We start from the raw sequence: 19,670 nt of genomic DNA, 5'->3' as shown, positions 1-19,670 counted from the left end.
GGCAAGCACGGGCCCTGCAGCCCCAGCTAAGAAACCCAGTAACAAAACCCTTCCCTACCCTTGTGTACCTGGGGTCCAGGTGTCTGAGGAAGGGGGGTTAGGGATTCCAAGTTTGAGGTGTAAATAAAAAAAAATGACCACGGCAAGTCTCAATCATTTTAAGAGGTTTATTTTCCAAGGTTAAGGATGTGCCCAGAAAAGAATACAGAACCACAGGGAAAATTGTGGTCCATGGTTTTTCCAAGGAGAATCTGGGGACCTCAACATTTAAAGGGAAAAGGGTGGGTATTGGGGATTGAGGAAGAAATTTTGAAAAGGGTGTGAGTAAATAAGAGGCAAGTGGTTGCATCCTTTTGAGTCTTTGATCAGCGATTCAATGAATACACAATTTACATGTGGGGGGCGGGTAGAGAAATAGTCACTTACACATTTGTCTAGCTTGGTGAATCTGCATTTTTACATAAGATAAAATAAACATAGGGCAGAGGAAGCAATCAGATATGCATATATTTCAGGCAGAGGGATGACTTTGAGTTCTGTCCTTTGTTGCATACCTGTGAATATAAGCTATCAATGTACATTGTCAGGGTGAAATGAAACAACTGTTTTTGGGTAAAAATCTTGGGGCCCACAATTTGTGGGCAAATTGTGAGAGAGGTGCGATGCTTTTTTTTTTTTTTTTTTTCTTTTAATCTTTGTAGCTATCTTATTTAGACACAAAATGGGAGGCAGGTTTATGTGACCCAGTTTCCAGATTGACTTTTCACTTTGGCTTATTTAGTTTAGGGTCTTGAGATTTACTTTCCTTTCATAGGGGCAAGAGGGCCCTGGGAAGATCAAGGCTAGCTTCCAGGTTCCACAGAATGGAGTCACTGAGGGTCAATTGTAGGATAAGAGAGTGTGGAAAGTAGATAAGTTCCTCTTCAGAGCTCGTCTTAGTTTAAAAATAAAATAATAGACACTAGAAATAATAGCTTCTTAGTCTAAAGCCCCCATCAACTATTAGTTCTTACACTTTAGCCCAGTTAGTTGCTTTGCCTTAAGCAAAGCATGTCCGGCATGTCCGGACAGGCCCTTGCAAGTCTTAGTTCATAGCTTATTCCCCTTCCTTATTTGGAAATGTTATTGCTTCTTTAAACCTTTCATAAGCAATTTTCTCTCCTTTGTTCTCCCTTGCACTTACCTATTTACGAAAGTTTCAGGTTGTTAGCAAATCAGGTTCAGTTTAAGATTGTGAGGTCCAGCTTCAGCCAATGGATGCAGGACACAGCAGAAAGACGACCCAAATGTGTAAGGGATAAATATGTCTGCTTTTCCTTTGTTCAAGTGTGCTCTCGTCATTGTTCCATCTGCAAGGAGCACCGTTACTGAGAGAAAGTAAAAATGGCCTTGCTGAGAGAATTAAGTTTATGTTCGAGTGCTATTTGTTTGTGGCACTGGGGAACAAGCATTTCTAACAGGATACTGGAATCTGAACAAGGCAGGGCATGCACCAGGAAAATAGAAAACCAGAAAGAGGTCTTGGGCAAGAGTGAAACCTCTCACACTCCTACCCACCACCCCCCAAACTTTACCCCCACTTTGCTCCACCCTCCATGTCACCACTGAAGGTCAGACCAAGTCAATGACTCAAACTCCACATTTTGTTGTTTGAAGAGGAAGCGCAGTGATGGCAGGGGCTCCAAGAAAACCCTGTGCAGGATCTCCTGCCTAGTTCAGATCCACCTCACACACACACTTGTCAATGAAAAGAGTTAAATTCTGTAAAATATTTGAAGAGATTTGTTCTGAGCCAAATATGAGTGTCCATGGCCCATGACACACCCCTCAGGAGACCCTGAGAACATGTGCCCAAAATGGTTGGAGCACAGCTTGGTTTTATACATTTGGGGAGATATGAGACATCAATCAAATGCATTTAACATATGCGTTAGTTTGGTCCAGAATGGCAGGACAACTTGAAGTGGGGCTTCCAGGCTCTAGGTAGATTTAGAAGTTTTCTGATTGGCAATTGGTTGAAAGAGTTATTATCAATAGAAAGGAATGTCTGGGTTATGATAAGAGGTTGAGGAGACCAAAGTTTGATCATGCAGATGCAGCCTCTAGGTAGCAGGCTTTGGAGAGAATAGATTGTAAATATTTCCTGTCAGGCATAAGGTCTGTGCTAATGTTAATGCTGGAAGGTATAATGAGGCATGTCTGACCCTCACTTCCCATCATTGCCAGAACCAGTCTTTCTGGTTAACTTTGGAATGCCCTGGCACAGAAGTCCATTCAGATGGTTGGGGGACGGTTGGGGGCTTAGAGTTGTTAGATATGAGTTCTAAATTTCTTTTCAAAGAATATGTCAGTATGTTCAATTCTTTGCCTTCTACTTTTAAACTTAACTTTCTTGTAAAGCAACCTTTTTCAATTACCTATTCCACCCTGACTCATTCTGATCACCTGCTCCATCCTACATTCCAATCACCACTCCACCCTAACTCATTCCAATTACCTGCTACCTACTCTGCCCTGACTCCTGCCAAAGCACTCATCCCGTCATTCTCTTTAAATTAGCTAATTGGAATTAGTTTAGCCTGTGTGGTCTAACCCTAGCCAATAGGGAAAAGACACAGCAGCAGGGCCTACGTGCATTAGGGATAAGAACCCCTTCCCCTCCCTTGTCCACGTGTGCACTCACCATTGTTCCATCTGTAAGGGCACACCCTTCTATATAGAAGTAACTTGCCTTGCTGAGAATTAAAAAGAAAATTTTGTATTTGAGTGCTATTTCTTTTGCTGCACTGAAACTTTATATATAACAATTTGGGGGCTTGTCTAGGATTACATCCCCCTTTGGGGACAGTCTCTGTTTCTCTCTCATGAGGAAGTGCACCCTGCCCTATTGTAGCGGCCTCGGGGGTGAGAAATCAAGACCCACCCAGTGCAAGGAATAACTTGAGCTCTCAGCAGCGTGAAGAAGAAGAAGAAGAAAGAAGAAGAAGAAAGAAGAAAGAAGAAGAAAGAAGAAAGAAGAAGAAAGAAGAAAGAAAAAGAAGAAGAAAAAAACCAGCCAGCAACCTAGCTTAAAGGATCCTCACTCTGTGCACTGACCAAGGAAAGAGAAGCTGCGGGAGCTGGTGAAGTTCTTCCTTGGTGGTCAAATTCTGGTGGGCTAAATGTGTGTGTGCGTGAATGATCACAAACAACACTGCTTGTGGTGTTGTTCGTGTGGATGGTGACAAGTCCTGCTGGACAGAGTGAGTGGGTCCTCTCTGTGGTTCCATAGCTACATGGCTTAGGTGGATCCTGCCGTAGGATTTGCACTGGTATGCCAACACTAAAAAGGGCCTGATTCATACCTTGGGGGAACAGCCAGAGAGGACAGCATGAGTGGGAAGTGTGCAAAGGACTTTCAGAGGGGGAAAGGGGAGAAACAGGTCAACCTTCCAGGACAGGCAAGACACTCCCTGGTTTGAGGGATTGAGCCTTCTAGGACAGGCAAGACACCCCCTGGTTTGAGGGGTTGAGCCTTCCAGGACAAGCAAGGCAAGATGCCCCCTGTTTGAGTGGTTGAGTCTTCCAGGACAGGCAAGACACCCCATGGTATGAGGGGTCGAGCCTTCCGGGACAGGCAAGGTGAGACATCCCTGGTGTTGAGGGGTTGGGCCTTCAGCTAATTTCAAGGGTTGAACCTGAAACACACCCCTCCCCCAGCCTTTCCTTTCTTCTTGGGGGAAGAAAGAGTAGCTCCATTCTCGTAGGTCCCTACCCTATGGGAAGAGAGAAAGAGAGAGAGAGACAGAGAGACAGAGAGACAGAGACAGAGGAGAGAAAGACAGGAGAGAGGAGAGAAGAAGAGAGACAGAGGGGAGAGAGAGAGACAGGAGAGAGAGAGAGAGAGAGAGAGAGAGAAGAGAGAGACAGAGAGGGACTCAGAAAGAGAAAGTCATAGAGAAAAAGAGATAAAAAGAAAGAGAAAAATAGTAGTAAAGAAAAAAACAGTGTACCCTATTCCTTCGAAAGCCAGGGTAAATTTAAAACCTATAGTTGATAATTGGAGGTCTTCTTCATGACCCTGTAACACTCCAATACCACCTTATTGTCAGTGCAAACAAGGGCGTAGCCCGAAAGCACTAAGGCCACTGACAACCTGTAGCTTTCCTATAAAAAATCCTTAACCCAGTAACCTGCAGATGGCCCAAATGCATTCAATCTTCTAACAGAAAAAATTAGAAAAATAACTCTTTGAGGAAACCTCATTGTGAGCACACCTCACCACTTCAGAACTATCCTAAGTCAAAAAAAAAAGCAAAAAAGCTAGCTTACTAACTCAAAAATCTTAGAGTATTGGGGCTATTCTGTTAGGAAAAGATGATTTATCATTAACCACTGAAAATTCCCTTAACCCAAGAGGTTTCCTAACAGGGGATTTAAATCCTAATTACCATACAAAGGTCTGACCAGACCTAGGAGGAACTCCCTTCAAAACATGACATAGATGGTTCCTCCCAGGTGATTGAAGGAAAAAGACACAATAGGCATTCAGTAAGTGATAGGGAAACTCTTGTAAGAGCAGAGTTAGGAAAACTGCCTAATAATTGAGCTGTTTGAACTCAGTCAAGCCTTAAAGTACTTGCAAAACCAGGAGAACCATCTATACCAATTCTAAGTTAATTTGGACTAAACAGGGTCTTATTAATAGCAAAGAATAATTGAAATTCCAAACTTAGAAGGTTTTCAACAAAAGTAAAATTTGCTAAAAGTTAACAGTTTAACATGTATCATCCTCACTTCTAATCTCGCGGCCTTAGACAGTCCAGTACACAGACATGAAGGAAGTTCACTTTGAAAAAGAATGGTTATCATCTTTAGGGGGGAAAAAAAAGGCAAGGGGGAGAATTTATGTAAAAAGAATGTTATATGGTAAATTCTTGTCCTAAAAGAACTGGTTGTTTAAAAAAAAAAAAAAAAAAGAATGTTTGTGACAAGTCAGAAAATTGAGGCATGTCGAATAATTATCTGTGAAAGTTGTGGGGAAAGAAAAAGGTTGTAAAACGAAATTTATGCAAGAAATGTTGTATAATTTAAAAGTAATTAGGCCTCCTAAATGTAAAACCATTGAAGAAACAGTTTATGTGCAAGGTGTGTAAGGAAAGTAAAATATACTTTTGGTAAAAAGATTATAAGGAGGCATAAGAATGTGAATTTTTACCTACACTAAAAGGTCTAAAAATATATATATATTGTTTTAAAGGTTTAAGCAAGTTTTAAAACATTAATTGTAAGGAAATTCTGTGTGTAAACATATTAGCTAAAGTTAAACAGGTATCCAGTTTTTCTGTAAACTGGACATTAAAATAAAAGCACAACAGGTTTTTCTTAAAGCACTAAACTGCTCTTTAACAACAATTATAAAAGGTTAAAAAGAGTCTATAAAAATCTTACCTTGTGGTCAGACATTAAAAATTGGATCAATATGTCTACAAGGTTTTATTAAAATTAAGTTTAACATTAATAACAAGCTAAATTTCACCTTTATATTAGTGTACCTGGTATAAAAATCATACAGGAAGCATTGTTAAATATAAAATGGTGTTTGACTTTTTTGGTCTATAAACTAATAAATATAGGTGCTAAAGGAAATTTCTCAGAAGACACCAAAGACCGTAAGATCCACTGTTGATGTCCCCACATTTAAAACAAAAGGTCAATTTCTTAGAAATTATATACATGGTTTATCTTCCACTTTCCTTTCCCTCAAAAACTAAAAGTCTTTTAGCACAGGTACCACCCCTAGAATTTCCGGTAAACCACCATGAGCCTGAAGATCATGTACTCATCAAAGAGTGGAAAGAAGGAAAACTCTAGACAGCCTGGGAAGGACCTTGTGCTGCTAACCACCAAGACTGCTGTTCATTCAGAAAAAAGGAATGGACTCATCACACCCTGAGTCAAGAAAGCACCACCCCCTCCAGAATCGTGGGCCATAGTCCCAGGGGAAAACCTTACCAAACTAAAGCTAAGAAAAATTTAGCTCTTTCATCTATTCTATTACTTTTTCTTCTTTCCTCATTCTATTGCTGGCCATCTAGTTTTAACATAACCAAGTCAATTTCACCTCAAACTATGGCATTTAATGCTTGCCTTGTACCCTGTGGGGACTTACCAAGTCAAAAACAGCTCTCTACCTCAAAAAAGTACCTCTGTCCCTCCTGACTCTCCTCAGACTGGACATTAGTAAATTGGGACCATTTAATCCAGGGAGATTTCAATAAAGACCCCAGTGTCAACCAGGAGTCTTGCCCCCTGATGTAGAGCTTTTATGCCGTAGTTGGTCCAACATTCTGTAAATCACTAAAAGAGCAAGGATAGACTGTCCCAACCAGTTTTTGTAATTTCCTAAAACCATACATTCATTTTACTAAAGGGATAGCCCCCTCCTGTCAGCTAAACCAGTGCAACCCTATACAGGTTATTATTTTGAGCCCCCAAAGCTCTCCCCCTTTACTAAGCAGGTTCCTTCTCTTTTTTTTGAGATAGAGTTTCACTCTTGTTGCCCAGGCTGGAGTGCAGTGGCTTGAACTCGACTCATTGCAACCTCCGCCTCCTGGGTTCAAGCAATTCTCCTGCCTCAGCCTCCCAAGTAGCTGGGATTACAGGCATGTGCCATCACACCCAGCTAATTTTGTATTTTTCATAGAGGCAGGAGCTCACCATGTTGGCCAGGCTGGTCTCGAACTCCTGACCTCAGATGATCTGCCCACCTCAGCCCAAAATGTTGGGATTACAGGCGTGAGCCACTGTGCCTGGCCTCAGGTACCCTTCTCTAAGCCAGTTTTATAGTATGGGGGCTGAGGTTTCAGGGACAGACCCTAATGGATTCTTTGAAATGCATTTCTTTGATCCCCCACCTCCTGAACCTGCCTCTAAACCTTTTTCCAAAACCTCTCACAATGGAACCATTGTTCCTTCTCCATATAACGACAAGACCAAGATAGCGATGGTAGAAGTTAAAGACTTAAAACAAACTTTGGCAATTGAGACAGGATACCAAAATGTAAATGCCACTGAATCAAATATTCTGTCCACACGTTAAACAAAAGCAATTTTTATGCTTGTGTGCACAGCAGGCCAGAGGCCCAAATTGTCACCTTTCCACTAGGATGGCCCTCCAGTAAACCAGACATGGGCTGCATGGTAGCTCTTTTCCAAGATTCTACAGCCTAGGGTAACAAGTCGTGCCAAGCTCTCCCTCTGCTATATCTCAAACTCCAGCACCCTGTGGGTCAGCTCCTGAGGGCCATCCAGCTTTCATCTCCCAACACTAAGTTCACTTCGCATCTCTCATGACAGACAGGAAAATTAGCATTCCTTGGAGACCTGAAAGGATGCAGTGAGCTTAATAATTTTCAAGAGCTTATCAGTCGGCCCTTGTTCATCCCTGAGCGGGTGTGTGGTGGTGTTGTGGTGGACCTTTACTGGATACTCTGCCAAATAACTGGAGTGGCAGTTGTGCTTTAGTCCAATTGGGTATCCCTTTTGCCCTGGCATTTCATCAACCAGAGGAAAGAAAAATAAGACATCTTAAAGAGAGAAAAGCCCCTTCTAAGTCTTTTGGCTCTCACATCTAGACACAATTAAAGACCCACCAGGAATAACGGATCCATTTGAAGCCCAAAATCAAATAGCTGCAGGATTTGAGTCAATATTTTGGTAGGTGACAGTTAATAAAAATGTAGATTGGATAAACTACATCTATTACAACCAACAGTGATTTATTAACTACATTAGAGCTGCTGTTAAAGGAACAGCTGAAGAATTAGGGGCTACTAGCCAGATGGCTTGGGAAAATAGGATAGCCTTAGACATATTAGCAAAACCAGGAGTTTGTGTCATAATTAAAACTCAATGTTACACCTTCATCCCAAACAACCCTGCCCCTAATAAAAGTATAACAAAGGCATTACAAGGTCTGACTGCTCTGTCCAATGAGTTAGCCAGCAACTCAGGGGTAAATGACCCCTTTACAGGATGGCTAGAAAAAATAAAAAAAAGAAAAAGAAGTAGTTCGGTAAATGGAAAGGAATTATAGCCCCAATTCTTACTTCCCTCGCAGCCATACTAGGTGTACTTATTCTTGTCGGGTGCTGTGTCATACCACACATCCATAGGTAGATGCAGAGGCTCATAAAAACGGCACTTACTAAAACCTCCCTTAACTATCCTCCACCTTATCCAGAGAAGCTTTTTCTTTTTAAAAAATCAAGCAAAACAACCAAGCCAAGACATGTTAAAAAAAAGTTTAAAAACAAAGCTGTAAGGAAGTACAAGGGGAGGGATTGTTAGATATGAGCTCAAAATTTCTTTTCAAAGAATGTCAGTATGTTCAATTCTTTGTCTTCTACTTTTAAACTTCCTCATAAAGCAACCTTTTCCCAATTACCTGCTCCACCCTAACTCATTCCAATTATCTGCTACCTGCTCTGCCCTGACTCCTGCCAACGCACTCACCCCATCCTTCTCTTTAAATTCGCCAGTTGGAATTAGTTTAGCCTGTGCGGTCTAATCCTAGCCAATAGGGGAAGAACACAGCAGCAGGTGCCACGTGCGTCAGGGTTAAGAACCCCTTCCCCTCCCTTGTCCAAGTGTGCGCTCACCATTGTTCCATATGTAAGGGCACACTCTTCTATATAGAAGTAACTTGCCTTGCTGAGAAAAAGTAAATTTTATATTCGAGTGCTATTTCTTTTGCGGCACTGAAACTTTATATATAATAGTTTTACTTACACACTCAAACCAAATAACTAAAGATTTGATAGCTGGATGGATGAAACTTTGGAGTTCATGGGCAAATAATTACCAGATGCTGGAGTGTAAACTGGCATAAGGATTATGGAGTGCACCCATCCTATGAACCTGCTGTTTTATTGTAGTCTATATACTAGAGCAGTGTTTCCAACTGTGTAATACGACCCATTGAAGATTCACAAATTAGTTTACTGGGTGAGAACAAACATCTTTTAATAGGTTCGAACAGTGTTAACCTTAATTTTCTGTCTGTCAACAAATTTAAAGTACAAGACAGACACAATTCTAATGCTTTGGGATGCACCTGCAAAAAGCAGATGTGGGTTCCATAACCGCAGTACCTTTCACTAACAAAAAGAACTGTAGCTAAAGGTGGATATCACCCACTGCTGCGCCCACATGGCGCTTCTCCATCCTCCCCACAGCGTTCCAGTCTGGGTTTGATAAAGACGCGGAATCCAGCTGGAAGCAGTGGCTCACTTCTGTAACCCCAGAACTTTGGGAAGCTGAGGCAGGTGGATCACAAGGTCAGGAGTTCAAGACCAGCCTGGCCAACATAGTGAACTCCTGTCTCTACTAAAAATACAAAAATTTGCCAGGCGTGGTGGTGGGCGCCTGTAGTCCCAGCACCACAGAGGTTGAGGCCCGAGAATCGCTTGAACCCGGGAGGCGGAGGTTGCAGTGAACCGAGACTGCGCCACTGCCCTCCAGACCAGGGGACTAAGCGAGACTCCGTCTTCAAAACAAAACAAAAACAAGCGGAATCCACCCTGCTGTCCCATGGAGAGCGCAATCCTCACCCTCAGGCCACAGGACACTGCAGCAGAATTGACTCCCTGAAGTTAACACATTTCCTCCCTGGGTGGGTCGGACACCGCAGAGGCGCGTGGGAAATGTAGTCTCTCTCCAATGACGCCACCAGCACAGGACCAAGGGAAAAGAGCTTCCGGGTTCCTTCCGCGCATGCCCTGCCCCACTCCGCCGTCGCTCCTGGTAAATTTGAACCCTGCAGCTCTCTGGACTACTCCGCAGGTCTGGGGTGGGGTTGGGCGTCCCTGAAGTTGGTTGCGAAGGCGGAAGGGGAGACCACCAGCCTTGGGGGTTCGTGGGTGGGCGTACTGAGCTCCCTTGGTTGGAGCAGGCAAAGGGGCGGATTTGAGGCCGCCGGGCCTAAAGCATAGATGTGGGGCTGAAGTGCGGGGCGACTGGGGTTGTGCTGTCCCTGGCTGCGTCCGAGGCTGTGCTCCCCCGGTGGGCAGATGTGGCCTCTGGTCTCAGAAGAGGGTTCCAAGAGGGCGCGGCCAGGGTCCACCGGAGATGGAAGGGATATTGAGGGCTGGGAGCTGGCGGGTCTCCCTAGGAAGGAAGGAAATCCTCCAGTGTTAAACTGTTTACACTGAAAATCTGCTGTTCAGTGTAGTCACCTAAATGTATGATTTTAGCTAGATCTGGGTCACTTGCTAAAACTTTTCCATCAGCATTTGCTGCTTCACCTTGCATTTTTATGTTATGGAGACAGTTTTGTTCCTTGAACCTCACGAACCAACTTCTTGCTGGTATCTTCTGCAATTTCTTCATCTCTCTTGGTCTTTATAGAGCTGAAGAGACTTGTATCCAGACCACTCACTCTTTACCTGTATCAGCAATAAAACTGTTTCACTTTCCTGTACTCGTTTGTTCACTGGAATAGCGTATTTCCTTTCTCATTGCACTCACAACTTGGCTAAGTGGTGCAAGAGGCCTAACTTTTGGCCTCTGTTTTTGACATGCATCCCTCAGTAAACTTAATTATCTCTGGTTTTTGATGTAAAGTGAGAGATGTGCGACTCTTCTTTTTACTTGAACACTTAGAGACCATTATACGGTTATTAATTGGCCTAATTTTAATGTTTTTGTGACTCAGGTGAGGAGACCACCCCCTCATATCGTCTTATGCCCAATTTCTGCCTCCAAAGAAAGAACAAGTAAAAACTAAAAGGCAGAAATGAAATCCACAGGCAGACAGCCTGCCACCACACCCTGGGCCTGGTAAATATTGACTCCTGACCTAAGGGTTATGTTATCTATAGATTACAGACATTATATAGAAATGCACTGTGAAAATCCCATCCTGTTTTGTTCCGATCTAATTACTGGTGCATGCAGCCCCCAGTCACATACCCCCTGCTTGCTTAATCAATCACAACCCCCTCACATGCACCCCCTTAGAGTTGTGAGCCCTTGAAAGGGACAGGAATTGCTCACTCCGGGAGCTCGGCTCTTGAGACAGGAGTCTTGCTGATGCCCTCGGCTAAATAAACGCCTTCCTTCTTTAACTCGGTGTCTGAGGAGTTTTGTCTGTTGCTCGTCCTGCTACATTTCTTGGTTCCCTGACCAGGAAACAAGGTGATTGGCGGATAGTCGAGGCAGCTCCTTGGGCGGCTTAAGCCTGCCCTGTGGAACATCCCTGCAGGGGACTCTGATCAGCCTGAGTGACACGGATCCTGAGCACTCCTGGGTAGGCGTTTGCCCCACTGGGACACCTTGCCAGAGCAGTGTGTGACAGGCCCCCATGGAGGATCAACGCAATGGCTGAACACCAGGGAGGAACTAGTACTTGGAGTCTGGACATCTGAAACTTGGTAAGACTAGTCTTGAGAACTTGCCCACTCCTTTTGAGTGGAAGTGTGGCCTGATCACCCACGGCATGCCTTTATTGGCACTTAGGTTTGGTTTTGGTTTTGGTTTTGGTTTTGACTTGGTTTGAATTGCTTGACAGGACTGGTCTTAGGAACTTGCCCACTCTATTTAGTGGAAACATGGCCTGATCACCCACGGTGTGCCTTTATCGGCACTTTCATTTTGGTTTTGACTTGGTTTAAATTGCTTGACAGGACTGGTCTTGGGAACTTGTCTACTCCATTTGAGTGGAAGCGTGGCCTGATCACCCACAGTGTGCATGTACCAGCACTTTGGTTTTTGTTTTTGACTTGACTTGGATTGCTTGATACTTTGGTTTTGGTTTTGACCTGGCTTAGATTTCCTGATACTCTGATTTTGGTTTTGGTTCTGGTTTGGTGTAAACTGTAAAAGTGTGTGTGTGCCCTTTTTACCCTTTGTTTTGTGGTGTGCGTGTGGTGTGAGCATGGTGTTTTGTCTCGAGGAAACATGGGTCAGGCACAAAGTAAGCCCACCCCACTAGGAACTATGTTGAAAAACTTCAAAAAAGGATTTAAGGGAGACTATGGAGTCACCATGACACCAGGAAAACTTAGAACTTTGTGTGAGATAGACTGGCCAGCATTAGAGGTGGCTTGGCCATCAGAAGGATGCCTGGACAGATCCCTTGTCTTGAAGGTATGGCACAGGGTAGCCTGTAAGCCAGGGTACCCAGATCAGTTCCCACATATAGATTCTTGGTTACAGCTAGTTTTAGACCCCCCCACAGTGGTTAAGAGGACAGGCAGCAGCAGTACTAGTAGCAAAGGGACAGTTAAGGAAGGTTCTTGCTCCACCCGCTGAGGGAAGTTGGCCCCAAAAGTCCTGTCCAACCCAACACCAGAAGAATTGTGGCAGGAATTGGTACCAGCAATACCCCCTCCTTGTTGGGAGGAAGGGCTCTCCCATCCCTGAGCCCACAGCACTTACACCTCCACCAGATAACCACACCCCTAGACCACCCAGAGTAGACAAGAGAGGAAGTGAAGCCGTGGGAGAAACTCATCCCTTGGCAGCTTGCTTATGGCCCAAGACAGCAAATAAAATACCCCTGAGAGGGCAGTGATATACTGGGGTAGATGAGGATGGTCACATGGTGGAAAGGCGTGCCTTTGTGTATCAACCTTTCATCTCTGCTGACCTTCTCAATTGGAAAAACAATACTCCATCTTACACTGAAAAGCTTCAACCTTTAATTGACTTGCTCCAAACTATTACGCAGACTCATAATCCTGCTTGGGCTGATTGCCACCAGCTGCTCACGTACCTCTTTAATGCAGATGAAAGGCGAAGGGTGCTCCAGGTGGCAACTAAGTGGCTAGAGGAGCACATCCCAGTCGATTACCAAAACCCCCAAGAATATATAAGAATTCAACTGCCAGAAATAGACCCCCAATGGGACCCGAACAAGGGACCAGACATGGAGAGGCTAAGGTGGTACCCTGAGGCATTAATAGAAGGTCTAAAGAAAGGGGCTGAAAAGGCTACAAATGTAGTGGTCTCTGAGGTCATCCAAGGAAAAGAGGAGAGTCTAGTGCAATTCTATGAAAGACTGTGAGGCTTACCGTATGTACACTCCTTTTGATCCAGATAGCCCTGAAAATCAGCGCATGATTAACATGGCCTTAGTCAAAGTGTGGAAGATATCAGGAGAAAATTGCAGAAACAGGCTGGGTTTGTGGGTATGAATACCTCACAGTTACTGGAAATAGCCAATCAAGTGTTTGTGAATAGAGATGCAACAAGCCGCAGAGAAAGCCGTAAGGAAGGCTAATGCCAGGCTAGGCGAAACGCCGACTTACTGGCCACGGCCATTAAGGGAATTCCCCTGAAAGGAGAGGGAAGAGGGGTTCTGGGAGGAATACCCAGTCTAATTACCCATGCTTGCAACATAACCAATGCGCCTATTGTAAGGAAATAGGACACTGGAAAAGTAAGTGTCCCCAACTGAAGGAAAAGCAAGGTGGTTCAGAACAAAAGACCTCAGATAAAGACGACGGAGCTTTGTTCAGTGTGGCTGAAGGGTTATTGGACTGAAGGGGACCGGGCTGAAGTGCCCCCAAGGAGCCCGCATTCAGGATTACAGTTGGGGGCAAGGACATTAAGTTTTTGGTTGATACTGGTGCTGAACATTCAGTAGTGACCACCTCAGTTGCCACCTTATCCAAGAAAACCATTGATATAATTGGAGCAATGGGAGTTTCCACTAAGCAGGCTTTCTGTTTACCAAGGACCTGCTTGGATGGGGGACATGAGATAGTTCACCAGTTCTTGTACATGTCTGACTGTCCCTTGCCCTTGCTGGGAAGAGATTTGTTTAGCAGGCTGAGATTCACCATCTCCTTTACAAAACAGGGCTCTTTACAGCTAAAGTTACCGGGAACAGGAGTTATCATGGCCCTTACGGTCCCCCAGGAAGAAGAATGGAGACTTTTTCTAACTGAGCCAGGCCAAGAGATAAAACCAGCTCTAGCTAAGCGATGGCCCCGAGTATGGGCAGAGGATAATCCTCTGGGACTGGTAGTCAACCAAACCCCCGTACTCATAGAAGTTAAGCCTGGGGCCCAACCAATTAGACAAAAGCAGTATCCAGTTCCCAGAGAAACTCTCAAAGGAATCCAGGTTCATCTCAGGTGCTTGAAAGCCTATGGAATTATAGTTCCTTGCCAGTCTCCATGGAACACCCTCTTCCTGCCTGTCCCTAAGCCAGGGACCAAGGACTACAGATCAGTACAGGACTTGCTCTTGGTCAACCAAGCTACAGTGACTCTGCACCCAACAGTTCCTAACCCTTACACATTGTTAGGACTGCTGCTGGCTGAGGACAGCTGGTTTACCTGTCTGGACTTAATAGATGCCTTCTTTAGCATCAAAATAGCTCCTGAGAACCAGAAGCCATTTGCTTTCAGTGGGAAGATCCAGAGTCAGGTGTCACTACTCAGTACACTTGGACCTGACTTCCCCAAGGGTTCAAGAACTCCCCTACTATCTTTGGGGAGGCCCTGGCTCAAGACCTGCAAAAGTTTCCTGCTAAAGACCTAGGCTGTGTCTTGCTTCTGTACGTGGACGACCTTCTGCCAGGACACTCCACGGCAGTCGGGTGTGCAAAAGGGACTGAAGCCCAGCTTCAGCACCTGGAGGACTGTGGGTATAAGGTGTCCAAGAAGAAAGCTCAGATCTGCAGACAGCAGGTATGCTACCTGGGATTCACTATTCAGAAAGGGGAGCACAGCCTGGGGTCCGAAAGAAAGCAGGTCATCTGCAACCTACCAGAACCTAAAAACAGAAGGCAAGTAAAGGAATTCCTAGGAGTTGTGGTTTTGCAGATTATGGATTCCAAACTTTGCAGTACTAGCCAAACCTTCGTACTGGGTTACAAAGGGGGGCGACCGGGAGCCTTTTGAATGGGGGCCTCTACAACAGCAAGTCTTTTGTAAGTTAAAGGAAAAACTTATGTCGGCCCCAGCCCTAGGACTACCAGATTTGACAAAGCCCTTTACACTTTATGTATCAGAAAGATAACAAATGGCAGTTGGAATTTTAACCCAGACTGTGGGGTCCTGGCCAAGGCCAGTGGCCTATCTCTCAAACAACTAGATGGGGTTTCCAAAGGCTGGCCCCCATCTCTAAGGGCCCTGGCAGCAACAGCCCTGTTAGCACAAGAAGCAGATGAACTAACCCTTGGGCAAAACCTGAATATAAAGGCCCCCCATGCTGTGGTAACTTTGATGAATACCAGAGGACATCATTGGCTAACAAATGCTAGATTAACCAAGTACCACAGCTTGCTGTGTGAAATTCCCCGCGTAACTATTGAAGTCTGTAACACCCTAAATCCTGCCACCCTGCTCCCAGTATCAGAGAGCCCTGTTGAGCATAACTGTATAGAGGTGTTGGACTCAGTCTATTCTAGCAGACCTGACCTTCAGGACCAGCCATGGGCATCAGTAGACTGAGAGTTATACGTGGATGGGAGCAGCTTCATTAACGCACAAGGGGAAAGATGTGCAGGATATGCAGTGGTAACTTTGGATGTTGTCATTGAAGCCAAACCGTTGCCACAGGGCACTTCAGCCCAGAAAGCTGAGCTCTAACTCAGGCTGTAGAACTCAGTGAAGGTAAGACTGTAAACATCTACACTGACTCTTGAGATGCCTTTCTAACCCTCCAAGTGCATGGAGTATTTTATAAGGAAAAGGGTCTGTTAAACTCTGGGGGAAAGGACATAAAATATCAAAAAGAAATTCTACAATTATTAGAGGCAGTGTGGAAACCTCAGAAGGTGGCAGTCATGCACTGCAGGGGACACCAGCAAGCCTCCACCTCAGTGACCTTAGGACACTCTCGAGCTGATTCAGAAGCTCGAAAAGCAGCATCTACCCCTTACCAGGTATCGGTAGTAGCCCCCTTACTCCCTCAAACACCTGACCTGGTATCTACCTATTCTAAGGAAGAAAAAGATTTCTTCCAAGCAGAAGGGGGGCAAGTAATAAAAGGAGGATGGATCAGACTGCCAGATGCTAGGGTAGCTGTGCTGCAGTTGCTAGGAGCCCCAATCATATTGGCTGTGCATGAAACCAATTATCTAGGTCAAGAGTCACTTGAAAAATTGTTAGACCGGTACTTCTATGTCTCACACTTGCCAGCCCTTGCCAAAGCAGTAGCACAACTGTGTGTTACTTGCCAACAGCACAATGTGAGGCAAGGCCCCAGCATTCCACCCAGTATACAAGCTTATGGAGCGGCTCCTTTTGAGGATCTTCAATTGGATTTCACAGAAATGTCGAAATGTGGAGGTCACAAGTATTTGCTGGTTCTTATGTGTACTTACTCTGGGTGGGTGGAGGCTTATCCCACACGAACTGAAAAGGCCTATGAGGTAACCTGTGTGCTTCTCTGAGATCTTATTCCTAGGTTTGGACTGCCCTTATGAATCAGCTCAGATAACAGGCTGGCGTTTGTGGCTGACTTGGTACAGAAGACAGCAAAGGCATTAGGAATCACTTGGAAGCTATATGCCTACCGACCTCAGAGTTCTGGAAAGGTGGAGCGAATGAATTGGACCATCAAAAATAGTTTAGGGAAAGTATGTCAGGAAACAGGATTAAAGTGGATACAGGTCCTTCCTATGGTATTGTTTAAAATTAGATGCACTCTTTCTAAGAAAACAGGATACTCCCCCTTATGAAATACTGTATCATAGGTCTCCTCCTATACTACGGGAGCTTCCAGGCACTTCCCGAGTTAGGTGAAGTTGAATTACAGCGACAGCTACAGGCTTTAGGAAAAATTACACAAACAATCCCAACTTAGGTAAATGAGAGGTGTCCATCAAGTTATTCTCCCCAGTTCACCCTTTCTCTCCAGGTGATCATGTGTGGATCAAGGACTGGAATGTAGCCCCTTTGAGGCCATGGTGGAAAGGACCTCAGACTGTCATTCTGACCACCACCATGGCTGTAAAGGTAGAAGGAATCCCAGCCTGGATCCACCACAGCCATGTGAGACCTGCAGCTGATGAAACCTAGGAGGCAAAACCGAGCCTGGACAACTCCTGCAAAGTGACTCTGAGGAGGACGGCAAACCCTGCTCCAGTCACACCTGGAAGCTGACTGGTCTACGCATGGCAGAAGCATGAGGAGAATCAATGTAGGACTCATTTTCCTTATAATTTGGACTTGTATAGTAAAAACTTCCACTGATTTTCCCTGCACGGAGGACTGCTCTCAGTGTATACATCAGGTTACTGAGGTAAGGCAACAAGTTAAAACAATCTTTCTGTTCTATAGTTACTATGAATGCCTAGGAACTTTAAAAGGAACATGTTTATATAATGACAGTACAAGGTATGTAGCCCAGGAAACGACTGACTGGATGTGTGTTATGACCCTTCTGAGTTTCCCATGTCCACAGTTTTTGAAATAAGATTAAGGACTGAAGACTGGTGAGGACTCATAAGTGATACAAGTAAAGTATTAGCCAGAACAGAAAAAAGGGGTGCCCAAACTCATAATCTTGAAATTTGATTTCTATGCTGTCATTAATAGCAGTAAGTTAGGAAGGGAATGTGGCTCTTTTAGTTGGGAAAAAGGCTATATGACTGAAAATAAGTACATTTGTCGTGAATTAGGACTGTGTGGAAATGAATGCGGATACTGGTCATGTGTCATTTAGTCCACTTGGATAAAAAGTGAAAAGGATCTAGTCCACCTTCAGAAAGGAAAAAATGGCCCTTCTTTACTAAAGGACAATGTAACCCCTTAGAGCTAGTAATAACCAATCCCCTTGATCCTTACTGGAAAAAAGGAGAGTGTGTGACCTTAGGAATCAATGGGGCTGGACTGGATCCTCAAGTAAATAGCTTGGTTCGAGGAGAAGTTTACAAACGCTCTCGTTTACAGACGCTCTCCTGAACCAGTGTTTCAAACATTTTCTGATGAACTAAAAGTACCAATACCAGAAATTCCAGGAAAAACAAGAAATTTGTTTTTGCAATTAGCTGAGCATGTAGCACAGTCTCTCAGTGTCACTTCATGTTATGTATGTGGAGGAACTATAATGGGAGATCAATGGCCATAGGAAGCCCAAGAATTAGTACCTACTGACCCAGTTCCTGATGAATTCCCAGCTCAAAAGAATCACCCTGATAATGTCTAGGTCCTAAAAGCCTCAATTATTGCACAATATTGCACAGCTAGATAAGGAGAAGAATTTACTGACCCCGTAGGATGACTTAGTTGTCTGAGACAGAAACTGTATAGTGATACCACAAAAACAGTCACTTGGTGGAGTTCAAATCAAACAGAGAGGAATTCATTTAGCAAATTCCCAAAGTTCCAAACCGTGTGGACCCACCCAGAGTCCTACCAGGACTGGACAGCCCCCACTGGATTATATTGGATATGTGGGCATAAAGCTTATGCCAAATTACCTGACCAGTGGGCAGGCAGTTGTGTTATTGGCACTATTAAACCATCTTTCTTCCTACTGCCCATGAAAACAGGCGAACTCCTAGGTTTCCCTGTCTGTGTTTCCCACGAAAAGAGAAGCATAGCTATAGGAAATTGGAAAGGTGATGAATGGCCCCCTGAGAGAATCATACAGTATTATAGGCCTGCTACTTAGGCACAAGATGGCTCATGAGGATACTGGACCCCCATTTACATGATCAACCAAATCATATGGTTACAAACTGTCTTAGAAATAATCACTAATAAAACTGGCAGAGCGTTGACTATTCTGGCCCATCAAGAAACTCAGATGAGAAATGCTGTCAAAATAGATTGGCTCTTGACTACTTGCTAGCAGCTGAAGGAGGGGTCTGTGGGAAATTTAGCCTTACTAATTGCTGTCTACAAATAGATGATTGAGGGCAAGTAGTTGAAGACATAATTAGAGATATGATAAAACTGGCACATGTGCCCATGCAAATGTGGCATGGATTTGATCCTGGGGCCATGTTCCCAGTGCTAGGAGGATTTAAAACTCTTATAATAGGAGTTATAATAATAATAGGAGTCTGCCTACTGCTCCCTTGTTTGTTACCTGTACTTCTTCAAATGGTAAAAAGCTTCATCGCTACCTTAGTTCACCAAAATGCTTCAGTACAAGTGTACTGTATGAATCACTATTGATCTGTCTTGCAAGAAGACATAGGTAGTAAAAATGAAAGTGAGAACTCCCACTAATAAAATGAGTGAGAGTCTCAAAAGAGGGGAATAAGGGAGGAGACCACCCCTCATATCATCTTATGCCCAATTTCTGCCTCCAAAGAAAGAAGAAGTAAAAACTAAAAGGCAGAAATAAAATCCACAGGCAGACGGCCCGGCGCCACACTCTGGGCCTGGTAGTTAAAGATCGACCCCTGACCTAACTATAGATTACAGACATCGTATAGAAATGCACTGTGAAAATCCCTGTCCTGTTTTGTTCCAATCTAATTACCAGTGCCTGCAGCCCCCAGTCATGTACCCCCGTGTACCCCCCTGCTTGCTCAATCACGACCCCCTCACATGCACCCCCTTAGAGTTGTGAGCCCTTAAAAGGGACAGGAACTGCTCACTCAGGGAGCTCAGCTCTTGAGACAGGAGTCTTGCTGATGCCCCTGGCCGAATAAATCCCTTCCTTCTTTAACTTGGTGTCTCAGGAGTTTTGTCTGTGGCTCATCCTGCTACACAGGG

At 44.4% G+C, this 19,670-nt stretch overlaps 1 protein-coding gene across 5 annotated transcripts in view; it reads left to right on the top strand.

Moving 5' to 3' along the window:
• Nucleotides 1-9,743: 9,743 nt before the first annotated feature.
• Nucleotides 9,744-19,670, top strand: part of LOC114669944 (zinc finger protein 717-like) — a 32,002-nt gene continuing 22,075 nt past the window's right edge. For 3 of the 5 annotated variants that reach the window (XM_077939282.1, XM_077939273.1, XM_077939261.1), the window contains exons 1-2: nt 9,744-9,825; nt 16,858-17,241. The gene's annotated coding sequence lies outside the window, so the exon portion shown is untranslated. Of the gene's footprint in view, nt 9,826-11,170; nt 11,415-16,857; nt 17,242-19,670 lie in introns of those variants that run through there. The other 2 variants (XM_077939270.1, XR_013395538.1) reach the window with 2 other exon arrangements.

Source organism: Macaca mulatta, chromosome 1 (assembly GCF_049350105.2).
Source record: "Macaca mulatta isolate MMU2019108-1 chromosome 1, T2T-MMU8v2.0, whole genome shotgun sequence".
NCBI lineage: Eukaryota > Metazoa > Chordata > Mammalia > Primates > Cercopithecidae > Macaca > Macaca mulatta.
Note: the sequence above shows the minus strand (reverse complement) of the source record. Positions and strands in the feature narration are given on the sequence as shown.